Source organism: Tachypleus tridentatus, chromosome 6 (assembly GCF_004210375.1).
Source record: "Tachypleus tridentatus isolate NWPU-2018 chromosome 6, ASM421037v1, whole genome shotgun sequence".
Classification (NCBI taxonomy): Eukaryota; Metazoa; Arthropoda; class Merostomata; order Xiphosura; family Limulidae; genus Tachypleus; species Tachypleus tridentatus.
Window position 1 is genome coordinate 128,167,487 of NC_134830.1, and position 21,652 is coordinate 128,189,138.

The 21,652-nt window shown below is 33.6% G+C and overlaps 1 protein-coding gene across 2 annotated transcripts in view; it reads left to right on the forward strand.

The window, feature by feature from the left end:
• Positions 1-14,614: 14,614 nt before the first annotated feature.
• LOC143253629 (uncharacterized) overlaps positions 14,615-21,652 on the forward strand; it is a 58,579-nt gene continuing 51,541 nt past the window's right edge. The window contains exon 1 of one of the 2 annotated variants that reach the window (XM_076507786.1): positions 14,615-14,831. The gene's annotated coding sequence lies outside the window, so the exon portion shown is untranslated. The remainder of the gene's footprint in view (positions 14,832-21,652) is intronic. The other variant, XM_076507787.1, reaches the window with a different exon arrangement.

Below are 21,652 nucleotides of genomic sequence, written 5' to 3' on the forward strand. Positions count from 1 at the left end.
TTTCCTCGAGCCAGGCATCAAGAATATTGCATAAACGAATTTTCAACTAGTATGTCAATATGTGTTTTGTGGCCAGCCGTGGAACCAGTTTTCACAAAGGGTGCGTAAATCGCTTTATTTTTGTTTAATCAGGTTTTGGTAAATGTTTTAACGAATAAACAAATGATCCAGAATGAATTAAAAAGTAGTTTAGGCAAAATCAATTATTCTTGTCAAGACCACTGACACTTGATGTATTCCGTCGAGTTTGTTCCTGCACCCTGTTGGAGTACTATAACAACGCCTTTCTTCCACACTTGAGTTCTTGAACGACCTACGACATTTATTTGATATCAAGAGATCAAAGGGAACTTCAGAAGAATCGCGAGACAATTAAATCTTCATCACGTTCCAATGAAATAACACAATCAGCTTTTCCTTTTTTTCTTTCTTCGTGCCTTTAATCTGCTCTGCGGATGTTTCCCATCTGCTTTTCATGCGATTTTGTTCTCTGGATCTAATCAGTTGCATCCACAATAACATCGAGAGCGTTTTCTACAAGTACCACATCTACTCATTTTCCACTTACAAGCTATTTTCTTTTCCTGAATAAAGATCAGTACATTTACTCACTGAAGTTCTTTGATATCGAATAAACAGTAACATCAAACGTTCCAAATGAAGAGACTCGAAGAAATGCATCAAGTTTCAGTGGTCTTGACAAGAATAACTCTATAAGTATAATTAATTACACTATGTAACACAAATACTGTTCCTGGATAATATGTGTTATTTCTTAATTGCTTATGTTGTAAAAGAACAGAAAACGGCCATTATTCCATTCAAACTTTGCTTTTGTGACCTGGATAATGAAATTTAGAAATTAACCTATTTTCTATGCAAAACGGATAAATTTCCACATTTTCATTTACATAAGGTCTGAATTAAACAACATATAAATCAAGATTTACATGTATTTATACTAAAGTTATATAAAAATGAACAAAAATATTTAGAAGCGAGTAGTTTTTCGAGATTTGTGACTGTAATTTAAATCACTTTCACGTATCAGCCCCCAAATATAGTCTCCCATCATGTTTTCGTTATACGCTCCTTGATAGGGGCGTTCAAAGTCCAGTATATCTTGGTGAAAGTGCTCGCCTTGTTCCTCTAAGTATGCTCCCATGGTCTCCTTGAATTTATCAAGATGAGTGTGAAGTATATGGACTTTCAGAGACATTCTGCAGCCCATTTTGCCGTAATTCTCACCAGAGCCTCAAACAGTTTCACATAATTTTCGGCCTTGTGATTACCCAAGAAGCCCCGAACCACTGCGACAAAGCTGCCCCAAACTTTTTCCTTTCTACTGAGCTTCTTGGGGAACTCTGTGCACTCAAGGATCTTTATTTGTGGTCCAACGAGAACACCAGCTTTGACCTTTGCCTCAGACAGCTTTAGAAAGAAGTCTCGAAGGTATTTGAAGGCTGCAGACTCCTTATCAAGAACTGTGACAAATTGTTTTATAAGACCCAATTTTATGTGCAATGGTGGAAACAGCACCTTCTGGAGGTCCACTAGTGGCTCGCACTTGACATTGTGCCTCCCCACAGAGAACTCGGTCCGTTGTGGCCAGTGCTTCCTGTTGTAGTGGGCTGCGGTGTCCCTGCTATCCCAAAGGCAAAGATAAGAGGGAAACTTGGTACAGCCTCCTTGGATAGGTCTATGCGTTCACTTAGGCAGCCAGAACTAAACTGAAGTGATGAGCACCTGTATATATATATTACAATGGAAAGTTCTAGAAAATTCTAAAAGGTTCTTGAAAATTTTCGTAAGTTCTACAACATTATAGAAAGTTCTTGAAAATTATTGTAAGTTCGAGAAAATTCTCTATCAGCTACTCAGCACTGAATCTGCCTGGAATATTCTGGAAAATGGATAAATTTGAAAATTTCATTACCCAGGTCACAAAAGCAAAGTTTGAAGAAAAATATAGGTCTTTTCCATTTAATTTAGGCATAAGCAATTGAGAAATAACACTTTCTGCCCAGGAACAAAAAATAATAATAAGAATTTTGTTGCATAGTGTAATTGATTGATTGGATTTTTCATGACTTAATTAAGGATGTTGTGCACATGATACTCCAATGTGATCCAGATAGTCTTATGAACGCGATTGTTTGTTTGTTTGTTTTAAATTCGAACAAAGTTACTCGAGAGCTATCTGTGCTACCCGTCCCTAATTTAGCAGTGTAAGACTAGCGGGAAGGCTGCTAGTCATCACTACCCACCGTCAACTCTTGGGCTACTCTTTCACCAACGAATAGTGGGATTGACCGTCACATTATATCGTCCTTACGGCTGAAAGGGCGATCATGTTTGACGCGACGGGGATGCGAACCTGCGACCCTCAGATTACGAGTAGTACGCCTTAACACGCTTGGATATGCTGGGCTGAATGTGATTGAAAATGACATTTGTAAAAAAATTGATAACACCAAACTGTTCTCATCTGCCAACGATGTGCGACATGCTGTGCCAGAGAAATGTATTCAGAGAAAATGTATATTTGCACTGTTATGTTAGTTGATGGTATTCAAAGAAGTGTGTCTGACTTGTGGTTCGTCCGTTTCTCTTAACAGATGTCTTACCTGTGCCCTATCCTGATGTCTTCACATATATCTGTATTGATGTTGGTTTCCTTTTTAACATTCTTCAACTGGCGCAGATACAAATATCTTCAAATATGGAAGATTTATAGCTGATCTTGTTCTTTTCACATGTGGGAAAATGTTGTTTGATGCTATTATTTTTGCATGTGTCTTATTTCAGGCCCACCACATTTCTCATACATCTGTGTGACCTTGGTCTTCTTCAATGATTTTCACATATAACTAACCTTTGACTGAATCAAATATATTCACATGTATGTGATCTGCTCGTCGTTGTATTTTCTCCCTGTGAGTCTTCTGTGGTTAATGACATTATTTTCACAAGTGTCTGTCCTGTGTTTCGTCAATTTTTTCACAAGCGTCTGATGTGTTTCATCCTTTTGTCTTTATACGTGTTTACCTGTGCCTTATCCTGACATCTTTACATATGTCAGTCTTGATGTTCATATTTTAATCTTACACATTTTTTTAACTGGAGCAGATCCAGATGTCCTTAAATGTGAGAAATCTTTAGTTTATCCCGTTATTTTCACATGTGAGTGAATTTTGATTCATGCTATTATTATCTCGGGTTGACCACATTTCTCACACATCTCTGCAATTTAGGTCGTTTTTAAATGTCTTCATATAAAGCTCATTTTTGATTGAACCAAATATCTTCACGTATTTGTGATCTATTATTCATCCTGTTTATTTCCTGTGAGTTTCCTGGGGTTATTGAAATTGTCTTTATACGTGTCTGACCTGTGGTTCATCCTTTCCTCTTCACATGTGTCTAACAAATGGTTCATTCCTTTCTCTTCACACGCATTTGGAATGTGGTTTATCACTTTCCCTTTACACGTTTCTTACCTGTGCCCTATCCTGATGTGTTCGCATATGTCTTTCATGATGCTTACTCATTCTTCTTAGACGTTCTTGAATGCGAGCAAATCACAAAATTCTAAAACATTGGATATCTTCAACTTATACTCTTCTTTTCAGATGTGGGAGAACTTTAAGGAATTTTTTTATCTCTAGCTATCCCCATTTCTCACACATGTGTATGACTTGGGACTTCTTGGAAGGTCTTCATGCATCGTTTATCTGTAATTGAACCAGAGAGCTTTTTGTACATACGATCTGATGTTCATCCTCTTTTCTTCTGTAATTCTCCTGTAGTTGGTGGCATTATCTTCACACGTTTCTGACCTGCAACTGATCATTTTCTCTTCGTACATGTTTAACCTATGTTATATTTTGATGTATTCACACATTTCTGAGACGATTCTGATAATGTCTTCTTACATATTCTTAAACTGTAACTTATCCTATTGTCCTCAAATGTGGTAGATATTTGGCTGATCCTCTTCTTTTTATATCTGGAAGAACTTTTTGATGCTATTCTACTCATCTTATCTGTGGCTGATCCGTTTCTTTACATATCATTTTGCTGTGGAAGATTTTCTCTGATCTCCACACGTCTCACCTTTGTTTGGACCAAATGGCTTCATGTAAATCTTATCTTTTATCATATTGTTTTCTTTCTATGATTCTCCCATGGCTATTGACATTACCTTTACACGTGTGTGACCTGTTGTTGATCCTTTTCTCTTTTACATATGTTTTACCTATGATGGCGAATCCTGATGTCTTCACATATGTCTGCCTTGATAATGCTTCTTTAGTTTTACAAATTGTTCCACTGGGGTGGATTTTATTGCCTTAAAATGTGGTAGATCATTTGATCTTCCTCTTATTCTCACATGTGGGAGAACTTTGACTAATCCTATTCTTTTCACACGTCTTATGTGTGGATGATCCCATTTTCTACACGTATCTGTGATTTGGGACACTTCCAAAGACCTTCACACGTGGTTAACTTGCGAGTAAACCTTATCTCTCCATATATATACATATGTTGTATGTGGGTCATCATGCTTACATTGCACGTTTCTACACAATTGTCTGATTTGTAGTTGATAATAATATCTTCAGACATTTGTTACATTTGAGCTATCCTGAAATCTTCAAAAATGTCTGACCTGCTTCTGATCATATCCTGTAACACATTTTTCAACTGGGCTAGATCTAATTGTCTTTAAATGTGGGAGACCATTGACTGATCCAATATTCTTAGTACATGTATAATCCAGGGCTTTTATTATAATCTTCGCACGTATTCTTCAAACGTAACTTACCTATGATTAATCATAATATCTCCAAGCTTATCTGATCAGTGACTCGTCATGTTTATTTTATATGTAACTATCATTCACTTTTCCCCTTATTCACTTATGTTACCCTGTTGGTTACCACTGTTGTATCTTGAATCTTAAATAATTTTTTGTTGTTGTTGTTTTCATTGAAATTCACACAGGCGAGTTCAGTTACATTAGAACACTCTTTGACAAGACAAATTATTCTCTTTATCTCTCTCAAGCAGTGAAACTCTCTTCAGATATAGCCCATTATGTAGTCTAAATTCTCTTTCACTAACATTACTTACTCCCTTCCCTTAACTTATTGGTTACCACAGTTGTATCCAATTTTAAATAATTACCTCTTCTCTTTTTTTTCAAAAGACCACACAATTTCATTTAATTACCTTACAATCCAGTTGAAAAGATAAATTATTTTTCCATTCTCTATTGTTACAATAAAGAAATCGCCAGTTAAGGTTAGTCACTCATAAGCTAATTTCCCATTTTCTTTCGCTAAAGAGCTTTTTTCTTGAATGAATTTATTTTATTAGCACTTGCTTGGCTGCCTATATACATATAGATATAAATATACCTTGTCCAACTGAAACTGAGGCCTAGAGCTTTTTACAGACTAAGAGATGCTATGATATAACAATACTAACATAGTAAGAAAAACTTAGAGGTTTTGAGAAGGATAACGTGAATAATATTACAACAATTAAACTACACATACCAATGCGCGTCTCCTAACAAGTTGCATAACAAAATTTGTTATAACTATTACCTTTAAGATAATTAACTTTATCACTCTTGTTTTCAAAACTAAATGATTATTAAATATTAGATCACTAAAAAAACTTAATAATAACTCTTGGAATAAACATTCCTGCATACCCGACAACAAACCTCTATTCAAGAAAATTGTTTGCAGTGTTTACTTAGACGTATATAACGAATGTTTTCAGTTCATACACTGAGTTTCCTCATATAGTCTTCACCAACATTTTCAATTTCTTTATCAGTCTCTTTTCACATAAAGCTTCTCATAGGGGTTTTGCTTGGATATAATACCTTGTCTTCATCTTGATCTTGTGTTGCCTGAAACCTGTCTTTCTAATCTGTCTGTATACTGGTCAAATAGGTCTTGTACCTCTTTCTTCTTCTTGGTAGTCAGTTACTCACTGATGTTGGGCAGCAGAACTAAGACTTTCTGTTCAATCATAAAACATTAATTCATGATTTTCTTGTTATAGAAGTATTTCTGACTGCCTTTGATGGGTTTGACTTTCCCAATAGAACTGCTTTGATAAGTTCAGTTCAATATTCCTTTCTGTTCTTCTGTTTTACAAATCTCATTTTATTTTATCTTTTGATTCCCATTATATCAGGCGCTGTCCCAGTGTATCTGCAGCAGTAGGTATTTCTTTTGTGTTTTCTTAATCTCCCATGGGCTTATATTCGGAATATTACTTTTAAAAACTATAAGATGCTTCATATCTTGCTTCTTGCTCTTCTTCCCTTAGGCTATTGTAGTAACTTAAGATGGTTCATCTATTTTCTTTCTGTCTAGTTTCTCCAGATCCCTACTACCTATTACTAAGTCGTATATTGATGCTTTCATAAACGTGGCCTCAAGATCTCCCATGCAGTATGGAGTACCATCCTTTATTTTTACTATGGGAAACATTTTTACTGGCCCATCAAATAGCACACATGGGCACACTTTGTATGTCATCTGGCCATCAGATACTAGGCTGATTCTCACTTCTGCACTACTGAAGTGTCTCATAAGACCTATATGTTATTGTCTCCAACATAACTTTCACCCCTTGGCAGGTTGTGATTTGGTGGCATATCTCAGTGTTTGTAACATGTTCTAATAACTACTGGTGCTGTTGGTCCATTTGCTAACTTCAGCTGACCATTAGTGGTAGATTGATCAATCATGGAAATGACACTTTTGACGTGTTTTCTTTATTCCGTTTTTGACAGTAGCATCCTTGGTGACAGTAACTTTTTCTTCTATTTTTTCTTACCAACATTATCTTTTTAGTAACTCCAACTGCTTTATGTTGAGATTTATGCTATTGCTTGTTGGTGATAGACTTGTAATTTAAAATAAATATCTCTTCTTTCATTTCTCTGTTAATCTCTTGTCACCTTTGGTAGACTTCTGGTTCTTTTCAGTTACCACGTTACCACTGGTTTCAACTTTAACTGGATATCTGTGGACTAGCCAGTTATACTCTCTCCATGTGCTTCCATGTACTGTTCTGCCAGTACATTTCTTCATTTCTTCCACATCTTTTGATGTTGTCTCCGTCAGAAGAGTTCATATCAGTTGAGCATGTGATCATGATCTGTTTAAATATTAGTAGATCTGCCAATCTCTCAAAACTGTTTTTCCGCTTGACCATGTCAGTTCGTCTTGTGAAGTATTACCATAGATGTGAAACAAACCGAAACATTGTCAGGTTTGACTTTTGTAGACCTTTTTCTATGGTAATTGAGCTGAGATAGACTACTCAGTCACTTTTGTCCCAGTTCTTACTTTGGCCAAATCTTTCAAATATCTTTAGGAAAAAATCCATGTCATCTTATTTTTCACCAAATTTATGTACTTGGTTCGGCTAGTCCTAACCCCATTGTCATTCTTGGGTTTTTCATCTTTTTGTTGAATGAGGTTGGCAGTCTCAATTTGTGCTCTTATTCTCTTTATTTCTAGTCTCTTCTTCAGTTATTTTCTTTCTCTTTTTCTTCTTTCTTTATTTATACTCTTATTCCCACTTTCTATCACCAGTTTTTGTTTTTTTCATCTTGTTCTCTTTTCTTTTTTTAGTCTTTTCCTCTTTCTCTCTGCATATGCTCTGCTCTCTAACTCTTGATTTTGTTTAATAAACTCCTATAGTTCACCATTTTTGTGCCCAAGATACTCACCTCTTTCTATAAATTTGTAAAAACCTACTTGACTGTAGGTCTGTAACGTGACTGTAATATCTGAACTGTTTTTGCAACCGCTACCCTTGTGCATACTTATTATGTAGGCCTACTTATTTCCGCTGTCATTAACGCCTTCTTCTACCGCCGTTTGACACTGTATAGTTCTCTTGCTGGCTCGACTAATGTCAGGATTTTAATTATGAGTTAGCTAAAATTCTTTTACAGTAGGTGTCTGTGACTTGTTGGCAATCAATTCTAACAATAAATGGACAGCAAACGATACAATACTTTTAAAAATAAGATATTCAAAACAAATCAAACGTATGTATAAAAATTCTTTGCACTAGGACATCACAGTTTTATCTAAAACTAGAAATAATTATTTTCTTTTCAAAGTTTTGAACAGGATGATTCAATTACTTTACTTTATAATTCGCTTAACATGACAAATTATTTTTCTGTACTCTTACCACAATGGCATCAGTGAATAATTCGCTTACGTAACATCGTGGGTTATCACAGTTGTATCCTGAATTTTAAATAATTGTTTCCTTTCCATAAAAGTCCACACAAGAGGGTTCAGTTACTTTAAAGCACCCTCTAACAAGACAAATTATTATTCTTATCTCTGTTAAACTCTCTTCCGATATTGCCTTTTCTGACTTGACTAATAATCATGCAGCTTAATTTCACTTTCACTAACTTTTACTTACTTCTCAATAAAATACGTAGATTCAAAAAGTATTGATAAACACTCATAAAAACCGTGTAATCCAAATGTTTTCAAATAGAAGACGTCCTTCTTCAAGGGAAAAATGGGAATATTGGTACAATAGAGTGAGTGATATATAAAGGGAGTTTAGTAACATCATAAAGGTCATCTGTTTTTCTAGAAAATGCTTGGTATATTTTTTATGTACTGTTATAAGTGTTTCATGTTCAGTACAATGTTGCCAGCATTGAGAGTGTTATATAAAAAGGGGTTGGAGATAATTTTCTTCAGAATTAGCAAATTTATACATATCTATAACTAACGTGTTTAAGTAAAATAAAAGAGTTCACATTAGATGAAAGAAGTAAGAAAAAAGTATTTTTCTGACAGAGTTGAAACCCATGATCGGAGATCCCTGAATCAGGATCAACATTAATTCCAAGATTGAGCAGTGTTTAGATAAGCATTCCAATAAGCTTCTTTTATCTCTCTATCAGCTTTAGTTTTGAATCCTGTTTCAATGCTGATGAAACTAATATCGTTAATGAAATGACTGGGTAGATAAAGTGTTGAGCAACAGAAGTGTCTTTTGGTGTTAATAGAAAATTTACAGTTGTTGAAACAGAAGAAGGCAATAGAATTTCAACAAATATTTTTACAGCAAATGTTCAGTTATACGATTTTTTTTTTCAGAATTCTTGAAACTTTTCTGAGTTTAAAGAAACAGGTAATAATATGAATACTTATATTTGAAACTTTAGTATTGCTCTGATTTAGGATCTTTTTCTGTTTAGTATTCTTAGCCTTGTTTATCTTTCTGTCAATTTTAGTATCTTTATATTCTCTTTGTAACATGGTCTAATTTCAATTATTTGTTCCTTTTCCCTACACACTTTGGTTTGAACATATTTTCTTTATTCTAAGAGCTTTAGTGTGAGTAGGATGACAGCTTTTATAATAAAGGTATTATGGTTTGTCAATAGGATCTTTGTACAAGTCGGGGTATAAAATATTTGTTGTTTGATAAAGATAGTACTACCAGACACTTAGTTTGGATAGGAGAGTAATCAAAGCTAAACTTGGTTGTTTTGTGAAAGGAGTTTGCACGTAAGATAATTATTTAAGTGATTGAAAACTGGTTGTTCAAATGAGAAATGTCGTCCAAGTAACATTTCCACGTACGAGCTATTACAAGGCTTAATTGTAATAAATGGTTTTACAATATGACCCATGAAGGTAATGTTTGTTATTGAATTCAAAATTGTTCAGAGTTAAAATAAGGCTTGCAAGATAATTTACTATTTGAGATTCTAATGTGTTGGAAAAGTTTAATGCAGATTTTAAGAGTTTATAGTGCTTCATCATGTGGAGCATTGGTGTAAAAGGAAGAAATATCCATCGTATAAAGAAGTCTGTTGGTATTATTATCTTATTTGATATTAAGAAAGTGAGTAGTATCCTTTATCTAAGAAATGAGGGTACAGGGAATACATTTCATGTGTTAGTCAACAAAAGCAGACAGCTTTGATAGCCATATTTATGTTAGAAATTATGGGTGGGCCAAGATTGTTTGGTTTGTATATTTTTGGTAAGAGTTCGTCTAGTTATCAAATACTGAAAATTTTGTTTGTTAATTTTTATTGTTTTAGAGAAATTTCTTAAGTTTATTAGTTATGATCCACATCAACTGAGTTGTGGGATAATGTAAGATCTTTTTGTAGAAATTAACGTCCTCTAGTTACCAGCTTGCTTCCATGATATAGTCATCTTTGTTAAGAATGGCAATAGCCCCACTCTTGTTTGCTGGCTTTATAATGATACTGTTGTCTGATTTGAGATTGTTTAAAGAAGTTCTTTCATTTTGATTAATATTATTATTACATTGTTTGGAACATTTTAAAGTTTGTATTTTGTCATTTTTTACTTATTTAATATGACTCTGCAAATGTGGTTCTCTGTTTGGAGGAAGTTTTCATAAAAACTTTCCACAAAACAAAAATCTATCCTAGTAAAAATTAACACAAAACAAACTTCAAAGAAAAGTGTTTTGAGATTTTTAGTTGCTTTAACACAATTACATCTTGTTATTTAATAAAGTATGGAACATTTAGACCTCTATTGGGTTATGAATATCCTTCAAAATTATTAGATCCAGAGATGGGTATAGACTGTGTGATTGTAAGTTTAGCCATTATTGAAGTCCACTTATCACAAACTCTTTTCTAATAACAGAGTATAGAGTATGCTGTCTCTTTCACTTATATTTTAAAATAATTCAACCAGCTTGTTTGGACTTTGAGGAAAAAAGAGACAAATACTTAAAGATTTGGATACGAGTATAGTAAATAATAGTAATCGTGATGATTTCAGAGTGAAATTATCACCCAGTAATAACTTGGTTATTTATTGTAATAACAGAATAAAAAGAATGTGTCTTTTCAAAACTAACAACAACAAAAAACATCAAATATTAGTGTTTTTAAAGGAGCTAAAGAAGCTTTCCTAAACTGTAGTGTTTGTGGATTTGATTATCCCCCTTTGTCCTGCTCACAGTTAATTCTCGTACATCCACAGTAGAGTTATATTTGGGTGGATAAACTGCTCTGGTACTGCACAATGACGAATCTGAAGTGTTAAAATTGCAAGAATGTTAGGAAATGATAGAAGCAGAGGAATGGCCGAAGCTGGTATATGAAGTCACTGAATAGAAGTAAAGCGATAAACATTCGACAGAGCTTACTGAAATAAACTTCCCTTGATCAGGAAAATTAGGTAGTTGAAATCTGTAAATCCTTGCATAAGCGAGGATCATTGAAGTCAAATGCCGTGGAAATTGCTGTGGGGAAAACGGAAATACCTCCCTAAACACACTTTCACAGGACAGGCACTGAATAGTCTACATGTTCTGTGCTGAAGCTGAAATGAAAAAACAACAACATTAATGGGTTAACAACAGTAAATCTTTATAAGTATTGTGTCTATGTTAATTGAGAAGATAATTGTTGTATTGAGAAATTACTTTATGTGGGGCGCTTCTCATAGTATGTAGGACAACATTTGTTTGTTTGTTTTGGAATTTCGCACAAAGCTACTCGAGGGCTATCTGTGCTAGCCGTCCCTAATTTAGCAGTGTAAGACTAGAGGGAAGGCAGCTAGTCATCACCACCCACCGCCAACTCTTGGGCTACTCTTTTACCAACGAAAAGTGGGATTGACCGTCACATTATAACGCCTCCACGGCTGGGAGGGCGAGCATGTTTGGCGCGACTCGGGCGCGAACCCGCGACCCTCAGATTACGAAGCGCACGCCTTAACGCGCTAGGCCATGCCAGGCCCCAGGACAACATTTAACGTGTTAATTGTTGCTGCTCTTCAATAGTAATTGATTGCTAGAAATGTTAATCTTTCATTTACTAGTCGAAGATTGGATGTTTGTGCTTGTGAATACGGGTGAATTGAAGAAACACTAGGGCTAAATCTAAAAAATTACGTTTTGTTGAAATTATAGCTTGTTACAAATTCTGTCAAATATATTGGAGATGATTTGGCATATGTACTCTACAAGTGGGAATATATAATTTCAGTAGATTTTTATGATAATATATGAGTTGCAACCTTTACTTTTCCTGTAATGAGTGTTATATGTGTGATTCATTTTCTAAAAGACGTATTTATGTCACTGAAATGTTTTCGCCCATTCCAAATGGTTATCCTGGGTGATACCTAGAAACTTTGCCGAGGGGCAAAATATTATTTCGGTATTCTCTATTTTTAATTTTAACATTTTACTGTTTTTGAAATTTTTTTAGACTCTGGCATCTAGTGAAATTGTGTTATGAAATAATTGAACCAGTTTGTGTGAACTTGGATGGGAGACGATTATATAAAAAGCTCTGGACACATCTGTGATAACGGACAATGTAACGAATATTTGTATGTACGTTTGACTTTTTTTTCATAAATTATTTTAAAAGAAGTGGTATGTGAGCTCTTTGTTTCTTTATTGTTGAAATTTATAACCAACAAGTCAAATACCTACTGTAAAGAATATGGCCTAAACATAAAACTTGATAAAATTGATCTGACAAAGTGTATCCTTTGTGACATCCAAGACATAGTTGCATATAATTTATTTTCGTGCAGCACTGCTAGTCTAAAAAAAATAACTTCTAAATCATATGTTTTACTTCATTTGTTTAATTTTCTACATACTGTCATATTTTACACTTTTTGAAATATTTTCCCATACTAGTAGACTCTTTGGCATAAGTAGCTCAATTCAGAGACCTCGGAACTTGTAGTAGTGTAACACTCCCACTTTTACATATTTGAGTTGTATAGCAACTTTAAGTTAGGTTATTATACTACTTTTCTAGAGTACACGTCCCAGGTCCTTCCCATAGATTGATCTGTCTTTGTCACAATGAAAGCTGTTTTTAGTTTTAGCAGTTCCGTATAGTTTCGATCTTTCGTTGTAAAATCTGTATGTCTAGACAAGAACCTTATTTGTAACTTCTTCCGACATCACTGTAGTTATTTTGCGCCAAAACGTCCCAAACTCAAATCTATTCTCTCAATGTTGTTCTTATTATCTTCTAGCTGAAGAGAGGATGCAGCACTAATGGTCTAACAGCTTGTAATTGAAATAAAACCACCTATAAATATACATACTATTTATTTTGCTCTTCCAAGAAGCATTCAAAAGCGTTGAATTTGGTAAAACTAGCGTACTGCAGTGCGAGTACACAATCAAAGAAAGGATTAGGCTCTACACAGTAATCATTTCACTGATTTTCAAAGAAAATAAGAAATATACTGAATTAATGTCACACGTGATGTAATAAGTACCCTAAGGCTCGATATTGATAACTTTATGATAACATCAGTGATTTAGGTAGAGAACTAGCTTACAAATCGCTTATACGTTCTAATGCTATTATGGTTTTGGGTTTTGTTGGCTGTGAGAAAAAGGTTACATGTTGTAACTAGAAAATGATTTAGATAATTTTGCTAATTGGGCGATTAAATTTCAGAAAGCTTTTGATTACAATAAATTCAATGTATTGCATGTGGATTTTTGTAATTGAAATCACTGTTTTAATTGAATAATCTCTTCGTATTATTGAAGAATACTATCTTTATTTGTTTGATCAGTCTCTTAAAGACTTGTGCTATCCAAGCAGTGTATTATATCTAGCACTCATGGAAACAGAATTTCTGGTTGTATTTACGAAATTATTTAATAAAAGTCTAGAGGGATTACAAAATTATTTAATAAAAGTCTAGAAGGATTACAAAATTATTTAATAGAAGTATAGAGGGATTATATTTTCGTTTATATTTGAAATACTGTTTTTAGTCTTGGGTTACGTATCTTCAGATGAACATTGAGCCGTGATAAAGAGTTCAAAGAAGGGCTACTATGATGTTATCAGTTGTTTAAAATGTGATATAAGTCAAGATCTCTGGGGTTGTTTCCGCTTGAAAAATAAAATGAGTTAAAGGAGGTCTATTTGAGTGTTCAAGATTATTATATTACGTTTAGACAGTTTTAATTTTCTAACACGTATCTTTAGATGTGGGTTGGTGCAGGAAATTTATTGGAGTTTAAATAAAAGCTTAATAAATACTTGTGTAATGAGGGCTCGAGTTTTGTTTTTATGTGGATAGGTATAAGGTCTGTTGTTGTTCTCAAATGTTATGTAGATATTTTATGTTAAATAAACATACAAACTATTTGTGTTTATATATATATATATATATATATATCAATTAAACATTGTCTCCCAGTGACTCAATGATAAATCTGAAGTCTTATAACGCTAAAAGTTTTGTTTTGATACCTGTAGTTGACACATTACAGATGGTCCATTGTGTAGCTTTGTGCTCATGAACCAAACCAACAACTAGAAAACAGTAATTTACAATATAATATTAATTCTTTAAAAACCCAAACTTCAAACTCTTGAAACAAAATTTCTATTTCTTGGTCGCAATAGGTATCAAGATAGAAATACATAAGTTATTTTTGTAATGTTAATAGTCTCATTATGTCTTTAATACCAATGAAATTACGAAGTACGAAAGATATATAATTAATTTATTAGGTATATTCGAGTAACCAATTTACTATTCGTTAGATGGCGACTTATCATATAACTGTATTTGGGAAAACCCAATTCTGTTGCACATTGTCGGAGTATTTATATTCAAGTATAGTGTACGATAAGATTGGGGGACGAAATTTGTATGAGTAATTTGAGTCATACAGTTTTGTTTGTGTGGCTCGTGTAAGTCGTGTTTATATAAGGATTCTGTTGATATTGGTAACACTAACAGCCTTACATCGTAAGTTGTACACTTGAATTTAGCTTGACATTTTATGTTGTTTAAGATTGTGAGTACCACTATTAGTAGTGATAGTTAATTAGTTCGTTACTAATTTAAAGAGATTAGTTTAATTATCTGGTTTGGTACTGGTGCTTATACTAATGCATTCAACATGTGGTTGGGATCTGGAGGCGGCCGCCGGTACTAGCAGTTAAGGCAGTATATGATGATTTATATCTCGGAACGGCTGGTATGGGTATTAACATTTACTGATAAGCAGAGAACGTTTCCACCTTCCTAGATCATCTTCAGGTTAACAAAGAGAGAGTTTGTAACTGACCTAGGAAGATCGAAACGTTCTCTGCTTATCAATAAAAGTGTTAATACACATACCAGCCGTTCTGAGATACATTTTTATTTAGAGTGGGTTACTCGTTATCAAGAATATGATGATTTGATAGTCTTGAGCAAGATATACTGGATTTAATCAAGCCCACAACATCCAGTCTTTTAACCATCCTGTTTATCTCGCATATTCAAAATCTACCCTAACCTCTGCATAGTAGTAGTAGTAGTACCAAATTTAGTAATTAAACTGTTGAAGTTAAAGTAATAAAGATGCACATCAGTAATGCTACTAGCAATATTATAATAAAACCATCATGTTACTTTATTGTTATGTTGTTAATTCTGTAAACTTAACATTCAAAATACTAATGAAGATAAAATATTTAAATGTATAAATTTTTTAAAGTCTAATAAAAGTAAAACTTATTAAGGACAAACAGTGTTTGAGTTGGCTAATGTTTAATGTCGTGTTAATTAGTGCCTCTACCATATTGGGGCAGGAATGCTAACTTCAAGATGCAAGTTTTATTTTACTTAACCCCCAAATGGTAGTACCTTATTTTCTTTATTTTTTATTTTATTTTATTTATTTATTCTTCATCTTTATGTTTATCTTATCTTAATTTAAGTTGGGAGAGCAGTCACCTTCCCACAACTGTCTGCAAGCAGAAAAGGATAATATAAATGTGGGACATTGTGGGTTCAAGCACCCACATTTTGCTCTCCTAATTTCTAATCTTATGAGAGACTAGTGAATTGGAGGTTAAGGTTGATAGATAGTGCATCCCTACTGCAATGTGGGTCCTACTTCTTCAGTCACCTCCAAAACCTAGGATACATTTTATAATCTCACATTGTAACTTGTACACTGGGATCTTTTTAAAAATATGCAGTGTATTTTGTTTAATTTTAATGTGTTTTGTTTATGGCTTAAAAATTTATGATTATAATATAATTAATCAGATGTTGGGAATACTGTTTTTAACACAGTCCTTCCTTAGGATTTTGTTTACCTATTTAACTTCATTGAAATGTAATTGTTTAATTACATTATTTATATATTTATATATATATCAAATTTATTTTATTACTACTGAATAATAATAATAATAATAGATACTAACATTGAATACACTTACTATTAGTAATACCACTAGTAGTTGTAAACTGCTTCCATTTTTACACTTAAAAGAATGTAAACAGTATTTCTGACCCTGAGTGTTCTATAGGTAATATTGGAAATGACCTGAATTACTTTTATGTATTATTATTAATCTTTTACTGATAAATGAAGCTGGAAATCTTAAAAATGGACAAAACACTGGGACCAAATAATGTTTTCCTATGGGGTTTAAAGGGGGTAAAATCTCTGTTAGGCTGGTCTCTGTTTCAGTTTTGATAGATCAAACAAGAAGTGAATAAGTGGTGGAAGATTGTAGGGTTGTTACCAATACTCATATTTATAAAAAGGGTGATGCATATTGCCCTTGAAATGTAAACATGTTAATTTTACTTATTATGATGGTCCTTCAATGCCAGCTGTTCTCTCTATATTGGGCCCCAACTGTTGTCTGTCTGCATGACATAGCAGCTTGAATGTCATAAATGAGTGATTCATGTTTTCAGTACTTATTCAGTCTGGATTCAAATATTGAGATACTAGGTGCTGATACTATTTCTTTTGTGAGTGAATTCCATTGTTGAATTATTCTGTGTGAAAGGAAATATTTACCCATGTTCTTGTTTTCTCACTTAATCTTCTTAGTGACTGCTGGGTCAGTGTTCAGAGCTACCTATTTATCATATACATTAAACTTTGTATGTTTTTGTCATTTCTTCTCTTAAGTCTCTCTCTCTCTCTTTTTTTTTTTCTTAATACTAAACTTGGCAATTTCAGTTTTCATAACCTATCCTCATATGTAATGATTTTGTGGACTAGTAGCTCTTCATTAAGTGCTTCTGTATTCTTTATTTTTAAAAAGTTTTAAATTTATTAGCATACTCAACTTAATCTTACAAGTTTTTTTTGCATAAAAACAAGAAAGGGAAGAAAAATCTGGTTGTTGATTGTTGTCTGGGCCACTGCAACATACTACTTTGGCCTGTAGAGAGGTGAAATCATAGGATTAGTCAGCTGGTCCTGTGTGAATAGGATAGACTTAGTGCTAGTATCCAACATTCTCAACAGGTGTTGTGGACATTGTCTAGTACTGATGTTTTGATATAGTGTTCACAAACCCTGTGAGTCAACACTCTCCTTTTCGGTAGTGTTATAAGTCCACTTATAGGACTCCATAGTAAGGGTGGGGTCAATGGGTATTAAATCTTTCATTTTTGGAAAAGAAGAAAACTAAAATAAGTTGGAAAATGACCACCTATGGAAGCCTATTAAAAGATCTCAATCTCCAAATATACCTTTTACCTTACTTTCGAACTCTACATTCATTGTCAGAAAAATATGAACAGATTTCTCTTATTTTTCATTTGAAAGGGATTAGAGGTGATAGCTGGACCTCTTAAATTGATTAAGAAGGCTTGATCTAGGGATATCTTGGTTAAAGCATCTTCATTAGCAAATTCCTCTTGAAGGTGAAGTTTGTCTGGGATATACTCGACGAGGTTAGTTCCTAAGCTGCATTGAATTCTTAAAGAGGAATGATCATTAAGAAATTTGCCTAAAGTCTCTAAGTTACAAATTCTTTAGTTTCTGTATTGAAAGAGTTTTGTGTGTTTGACAAACTTTCTCCAATGAGAGATAAATAACACAGCTACTAAATGTTCATATTTTCATGTTTTTTATTAACACATCCATTTACCATCATCAAGACAGATTATCTAAACAGATTAAAGTGAGACCCTATACTTTTACACCTACAGATGTTCCAAATACCACCAGTTTGGACACACTAAGTCATCGTGTAATGGTAAAATCCTGAATAGCTATGATTGCCAACTGGACCTACATTGCATTAACTAAGTGGTTCCCACCCCTCTTACTTTTATTTATGCCTTAAATTGTTAGAGGAAAATTAGGTACAGTTGATGAGGCCATCAACAGTATGTTTTATTTTAAGGTATAGAAGTTGTTGTTCCTTCTTCCAGTTTGAACATATACAGCTGCATTCTATTTCATTATTATGGTTGGAGTGTAGACAGATATCTTCATTTTTCCTACTGAGCCTATCTCTAATAATGTGAAAGGTCTTCTATTCCCATGAATACAACAGTTGACAAGTTCATGCCTACAGCAAAATCAAGTGAATACTTGGGTCCCTCTCCTTTGACGAAGAAGTACAGGACCATCATTCAGTCATGCACTCACTCACTGGAACCACATTCATTTTACAGTGACTTGCCTCATCAACCCAAGGCAGAGTTGATGGAGGTTGATCAAGGTGATTCTGATAAACAAAAATGATGTGATTGTCATAGTACTTTCCTGTGTGCTTCTCCTTACAGAGGACATTCCTGAAACCTGGCACACAAAAGCTTGACTCACAGTCTGAAGGTTGTAGGTTCGAATCCCCATTCTACAAACATGTTTGCTGTTTCAGCTGTTAGGGCATTACAATGTGAAGGTCAATCCTACTATTTGTTAGTCAAAGAGTAGCCCAAGAATTGGTGGTAAGTGATGATGATAAATATCTTTCTTTCTAGTCTTCCACTGTTAAATTGGGACAGCTAGCACAGATAGTCCTCATGTAGTTTTGAGCAAAATTTAAAACAAAGTAAACCAATTCTAAAACCTGCCCATGCTGTTGGCAGTTTTACTTGTACAGAAAAGAAACATTGTATGATGGACATGTACCTACCATGTTTGTGCAATTCAGTACACCACTAGAGGTTATTTGCATCCTTGTCTCCATTGGAAATACCATCATAGTTTGATTTTTCCAACTGTAATTGGGAAAGAATTACATTTGTGTGGGTCTTGATGATTGTATTGAATAGTTGTCACTTCCCATCATTGTGGGAGACTTTAATGGATACAGCCCATGCTGGGATAGTGCTGATACTGATAGGAAGGGTCTATGTGTGAAATATATATAGTGGTTTATGTACATATTTTTGTGCCCCTACTGAGTCTTTTACCACCATAGATCATTCCATTTCTTCATTTTCCCTACTTCCTTGTTTTTCTCTGAGGGTGAATTATGACACATGGGGCAGTGATCATTTTCCAATCATTCTTAGCATAGTTGCCAGCCATGGTTGGTGACACCTGCCTGTTGTGCCATGATGGGAGCTAGAGCAGGTTTACTGGCTATCTTTCATCACTCTCTTGCAACTATATCCTGCTGTTATTAATCTCCCCACTATTAATGATCATGTGTAAACAGTGACTTATTGTACTGTTCTGGCAGATCTTCATATTGTTCTTAAAACATCAACACATTTGTCATAGTATTATCTTTATCTATGGTTTACTGTGACTACCAATAGCCAAAGGAGGCTCAGAAGCTGGCCTAGAATATCATCCACAGATACTTTATTCTCTACAATTACTTATCGATTAACTGAAGAGTAATCCTAGTATGGCCTAACCAATAGCATCTATAACTTTGTATTCAATATCTCAGTAAGTACAACCAAAAATACTATTTGCTCTACCATTAGTAAAAGCACATTATTTTGAAGACTTTGTGATCAAATAGAATACTATGGTTCTTTTCTTCCATAACAGTATAAAGTTATTCACATCAAAATTATTATTGTAATTCAGATAATATTTCAGATGCATTACTTTGCATTTATTAAAATGAAAACTCATCTGTCATATATTCATACAACTTGTCAAATAGTTCAATTTTTTAAAGCAATACAATGCCTAAATCCTTAATTTCAGGTATTCAAACAAGCCTTTCAGACTTACACATACCCTCATCTACATAAGTAACAAACTCTGCCCCATATATGACAAAAGATTAATAAGACAGGATTTTCCACTACTGAAACCATGCTGACCATCTAACAAAATTTTAAAATAAGTGATTTACATATACAATTCTTAATCTCTTTCAAAATCTGTGGGGAAATATGTGGCACTTTTTAATTTTTCCTTAACAAGCTCATAATTCATGTCATCATAATCTTTAGTCTTGCTCTCACCTAAAAACAGTTCAGGTTGAAGAATATTGCTTAAATCTTTATTAATAGAAAGTTGATAAGAAAAGTAGAACATAAAGAAGTCTTTACTGTTTATTCTTACATTTCTTGCCAAACGTTCTTCATATCTTTATTTCCTTATTTTTCTTTTGACCAAATTTCAATTTTGTATAACTAAATTTCTGATTATAACTATCAATTCAAACTTAAATTTGTAATTTGTTTTCCATTTACTCTTTATGAGCACCTACCCTATGTAAATATAATTCATCAATTCCAGAAAGTTCCCTTTCCCAATGAACTCTTGACATAAACCAAAGCAGTCATCCTGCTTTCTTTTGCATATTAACCAGTGTCAAAGATGTTTTCATTTTTTGTTGGTTTTTTTTGTGAGGAGTAATCACTTGCAGAATTATGTCAGCAGAAGTTACTTTACGTTTTTACAAAGTGTACAAGTAACATTTTATGATGAAAAGTGGCTTACCTAATTATAAATTTATCATTTTAAAAGATGAAATTTTGTACTGAATTTATTTAGTAAATTAAATCACAAGATGTAGTCATAATGAACAAATAATGAAATTACAACTTTTTTAATTTTTTGCAAAATTAGATCATTCATGAGTGTGCTAGTAAACACTTTTGGTGGTTAGAGAGTACTTATTTTTGTATCTACTGTGTGAACAGTGCAGGTCTTGTACAAAACTGTAAAAAACTACAAAAATGCACACATTAACGACTGTAGTATTGTTAAAGAAGCATGAACCATTTTCATTTTTATGTAGCATTAAAACAGTTTCTTAATATTTTATAAAGTTTGTTGATGGTTGATATTTGGTTCGAAATTATGCCTCTTATCTGGACCTCTGTTAATCCAAGCCTGTCATTCAGCCCAAATGACATACTTATAATTTTGTCCCTGCAGTTTTGGCACTAACCCTTTATAGAAGCTATTAGAGCCTTTTTTTAATATTTTGTACTTGACAATAAGCTCCTCTAACTTTACCCTTCCTTGCATCATTAACCCCTGTGTGCACTACAAACACTGCATAACAGTTAGCACTCAATATCATATGCTATTGAAGTTTTTTCCTTTTTTTCTTTGCATAAAAGTACAGGAACATTATTTCACAGAGGAACATACTTTTATGAATAATTTCAAACTTTGCACACTGATAGATCTTTTATAACCTACAATTAGGTGTCAAAATTGATTTAAATATAAGCCAAAAAATGCTCATATTTGATCAAAAAAATGTTTATACATACCTACATGAATAGTTGCATGAGCTATCAGACTGACATTTTTACTATACTTTCACGTGAAAGTGGATTGTATGTAGTTTTTTTTGTCATTTGGATTAAAATGACTGATTTATGACAGC